Source organism: Ursus maritimus, unplaced genomic scaffold, assembly GCF_017311325.1.
Source record: "Ursus maritimus isolate PB19 unplaced genomic scaffold, ASM1731132v1 scaffold_1, whole genome shotgun sequence".
NCBI classification, from domain to species: Eukaryota; Metazoa; Chordata; class Mammalia; order Carnivora; family Ursidae; genus Ursus; species Ursus maritimus.
Window position 1 is genome coordinate 47,465,021 of NW_024423343.1, and position 5,053 is coordinate 47,470,073.

The following is a 5,053-nucleotide window of genomic DNA, read 5'->3' on the forward strand; positions in this document are numbered from 1 at the left end:
AAAAAAAAAAAAAGCATGTAGGTGAATACGGTGAGATCAGCTGCAGATTTTCCATATTATGCTGCTTATTATGAAGGATTTTGTTCACCTCTTTACTGGTCCTGATTTCACAAAGTCATTGACACTGAGGTGCAGATATTCAAAAAAGATAACAGCCTCGGCATTCTTGGCCTAAAGCTCTACTCTCAGACATACATACTTGATGCTCATCTATGGTCTTTTGGATGCCCACACATGAATACCATCTGCTAAGTTGATAACATATTAAACAAAATGAATTTATATTTTGGCAATTTGCACAGCACCAGGAGTAACATTGTGAAACCGGCTTTAAGTGTCTGTGCTACCAAAGCCATATTTTCTTTAATCTGATGATATCTGCAGATTCTAAAGAAAATGATGCCTTACAGTTGAGGAAAAAGGAAGATGTAATTTCTGAGATGATTCAGTTGCCAGAAAACAGATTATGCATATGTATAAAATTATTAAAGTTGCATAGGGTGTCAAATGAACAAGAGCATGATAAATTGAATTTTTAAAAAACTAGAACCTATGTAGGTCCCTAAAATTGGACTCCTAACTAAATAATAAAAAACAAAAAAATACAAATACAAAATAAAATGAAGTAAAATAATGAAATCTTTTAACAAGAGCCACATATTTTGAAGCAGAGACATTTTGGCATTATAAAAATATGGTCACTTTGGGAGACATAACCAAGATGGCAAGATAGTAGGTTCCTGACTTTTCCTCTTCCCATGGATGTACTATGTATATATAGCTAATATATAGCTACACATGAATCAATCCTGAGCTTAATTCAGAAACTAATAGATTTACTCCTACTCTTTGAGTAATGTATCAAAACAGGTAAGAAAAATAGACACACTGTTGCCATAAACCACAATCTCCAGCACAGTGTCTTACAATTGAGGGGGAACACTGACCTCAAGGGCTATATCACACATCTAGCACCCCAAATTTAAGGCTACCATATGAGGGGCAGTTCCCCAAATCACCCAGCTCTGAGAGCCAACAGGGCTCATCCATAAGACCATAGTAAACGAAGAAGCAGTTTCTAAACAGATATGTGAGAATTTCTCATAGCTCTCCCCACCAGGCTCATACTTACCAACAATCACTTTTAAAATAAACGGACTAAATTTTCTAATCAAAAGACATAAAGGGGCTGCACAGATTAAATTTTTTCAAAAAGAAAAAAAGACCCAACTCTATGCTGCCTAAAAGAGACTCATACCAGCTAGCTTTAAGAACACATATAGCCTGAATGTGCAGGGTCATACAAGATTACTTCGTGATTTCCAAGTAGAAAATCTGAACAGAATAAAACGAGTAAGGAGTTTGAAGCAGGAATCAAAAACTTGTCAACAAAGAAAATCCCACAAACAGATGACTGTACTGGTGAATTCTACTAAGCGTTTAAAAAAAAAAAAAAACAGTACCAATACTTCTCAAATTCTTCCACAAAACTCAAGAAGTGGGGAACACTTCCAAACTCATTTTATGAAGCCAGCATCACCCTGATACCAAACCCAGACAAGGACACTATAAGAAAATACAACTACAAGGCAAGATGCTTGACTAACAAAGATGCAAAAATCCTCATCAAAATATTATCCATAACAACAAAAAAATCAACAGCATATTAAAAAGATCATACACCATAGGGGCACCTGGGTGGCTCAGTTGGTTAAACACCCAACTCAGGTCTTGACCTCAGGGTTATGAGTTTAAGCCTTAAAAAAAAAAAAAATACACCATAATCAAGTGGGATTTAATCTGGGGTGCAAGGATAGTTAAACCTATGCAAATCAATAAATTTGATATCACATTAACAGAATTAATGATAAAAATCATATGCTCATCTCAATAGAAGGAGAAAAAGCATTTGAAAAAATTTAACATCTTTTTATGACAAAAACTCTTCATGAAATTGGTGTGGGTGGAATGTAACTCACCCATAATACAGGTCGTATATATGACAAACCCATAACAGCATCACACTGAACAGTGAAATGCTTTCTAAGATGAGGAAAATCAGGAACAAAATAAAGATGCCCACTCTTGCCACTTCAATTCAACATAATACTGGAAGGTTTAGCCAGAACAATTAGTCAAGTCCTTTCATCCAAATCAGAAAGGAAGGAGTAATGGCATGATCTTATACATAGAAAAGCCTAAAGACTCCATCAAAAAACTATTAGAACTGATAAATGAATTCAGTTAATTTGTATGATACAGAATCAATGCACAAAAATTAGTTGTTTCTATATAGTAACAATGACATATGGAAAGAGAAATTAAGAAAACAATACCACTTACAGTAGCATAAAAAAGAATAATATACTTATAATAAGTATAAATAAAAATAAATTTAACCAAGGAGGTGAAAGATTTATAGAGTTGACCCTTAAACAATATGAGAATTACGGGTGCTAACCCCCCACCACATAGTTGAAAATCTGCATATAACTTTTGACTCTCCCTTAATTTGACTACTAGTAGCCTACTGTTGATCAGAAGCCTTACAAATGACAGAAATAGTTGATTAACACATATTCTGTATATGTATTATATACTGTGTTATTTTTTTAAAGATTTTATTTATTTATCTGACAGAGACAGAGAGAGCGCAAGCAAGGAGAGCAGCAGAGGGAAAGGAGAAGCAGGTCTCGCTGAGCAAGGACTCTGATGAGGGAGGGGCTCCATCCCAGGACCCTGGGATCGTGACCTGAGCAGAAGGCAGATGCTTAACTGACTGAGCCGCTCAGGTGGCTGTATTCTTATATACTGTATTCTTAATACAGAAGCCAGAGGGGGGGAAATGTTATTAAGAAAAACACGAAAGTCGTTCTGCACTAGCCCAGGAGGGGTCCATACAGTGTTGTTCTGCATTCCCGTCGTAAGTTAAAGGGAAACTTTCCCAATGTCTGGAGCCCTTGATGATCTGTAAATGAAGGAGGAGGATGGCCTCAAATTCCTTGCACTAGGCACCTGCTTGGGTGACACCAACCTTGACCTCCAGCTGGAACACTACATCTACAGAAGGAAAAGTGATGGTATCTACAGCATAAATCTGAAGAGAACCTGGGAAAAGCTTCTGCTGGCAGCTCATGCTATTGTTGCCGTTGAAACCCCATCTGATGTCAGTGTCATATCATCCAGGAATACTGGCCAGCGAGCTGTGCTGAAGTTTGCTCCTGCTACGAGAGACACTCCTACCGCTGGCCGCTTCACTCCTGGAAACTTCACTAAGCAGACGCAAGCAGCGTTCCAGACCTGAGACTTCCGGTGGTTACTGATCCCGGGGCTGAGCACCAGGCTCTTACAGAGGCGTCTTATGTTAACCTGCCTACCGTTCATTGATCTGTGTAACACGGACTTTCCTCCGTGCGATGTGGACCTTGCCATCTCTTGCAACAAGGGAGCTCACTCAGTGGGTCTGATGTGCCGGATACTGGCCTGGGATCTGCACGTGCGTGGCACCATTTCCTGGGAACACCTATGGGAGGTCATGCCCGATCTCTACTTCTACAGAGATCCTGAAGAGATTGAAAAGGAAGAGCAGGTGGCAGCTGAAAAGGCTGTGACCAAGGAGGAATTTCAGGGTGAAGGGACTGCTCCAGCTCCTGAGTTCACTACTACTCAACTTGAAGACATAGACTGGTCAGAGAATGTGCAGGTGTCCTCTGTGCCTACTCAGCAGTTCCCCACTGGAGACTACAGCACTCAGCCTGCCTGCCACTGAAGAGTGGTCTGCAGCTCCCACTGCACAGGCCACTAAATAGGTAGGAGCAACCACTGAATGGTCTTAAATTTCTGTTTCACAAAGGCAAGGAAAATGGAAAACAAACTTACTTTAAAAAACAACATAAGAGAAAATACATTTAAAATATGGTACTGTATTTATTAAAAAAAAAAAAAAGCGGACCCATGAAATTCAAACCTATGGTGTTCAAGGGTCAACTCTACACTGAAAACTATATATCATTGATGAAATAAGTTGAAGAAGACCAAAATAAATGAAAATACATCCCATGTTCAGGGATTGGAAGAATTAATACTGTTAAAATAGCAATTCTACCCAATTGATCTACAGATTCAATGCAATCCCTATCAAAATTCACAATAGGTATCACCTATAGCTATTAGGGTGTCTATTATCAAAGAGACAAGAGAAACTGTTGGTGAGAATGTGGAGAAAAAGAACTTTTGGGTATTGTTGGCAGGAATGTAGCAAATGTTACATTTTTAGGGTCCATAGGAGATTAAAAGTAGAAGTACCATATGATCCAGCAATCCCACTTCTGATAATACACCCAAAAAAACAAAATCACTATCTCAAAGAGATATCTGTACTCCCATGTTTGTTGCATCATTATTCACAATAGCAAGATACGGGAATAACTCAAGGGTCTATGGACAGTGGATAAAGAAAATGTGGTATATATAATGGAATATCATTTGTCCTTAAAAAAGAAGGAAATTCTGCCATTTGTAGCAACATGGATGAATATGGAAGACCAAATAGAGAAAGACAAATACTTCATAGTATCTCATATATGTGGAATTAAAAAAAAAAAAAGTCAAACTCATAGAAACAGAGAGTAAAATCATGGTTGCCAGGGGAAGTGTGGGGGAAATGGAGGTAGTATAAAAGAGATACAAAGTTTCAGTTATAAGATGAATAAATTCTGAAGATCTAATGTATAATGTGGTGACTATAGTTGATAATACTGTATTGTATAATTGAAATTTGTTAAGAATTTCTCACACACAAAAAAGTTAACTATGTGAGGTGATGGATGTATTAATTAACTGATTATGGAAATCCTTTTACAATGTATGCATATATGAAATCATCACATTCTACACTTCAAATATATTACAATTTTGTCAATTTTACCTCAATAAAACTGGAAAAAACATGTAAAAATATTATCACTTTGATTATACATTTAAATTCATTTACTTCTGGCTTGTTTTATTCTGATTAGTCTAGTTATCAATGGGTAAGTCACCACCATGTTAG

At 37.3% G+C, this 5,053-nt stretch overlaps 1 pseudogene; it reads left to right on the plus strand.

Moving 5' to 3' along the window:
- Positions 1-2,789: 2,789 nt before the first annotated feature.
- Positions 2,790-4,096, plus strand: LOC103659652 (annotated as a pseudogene).
- The last annotated feature ends 957 nt before the right edge of the window (positions 4,097-5,053 follow it).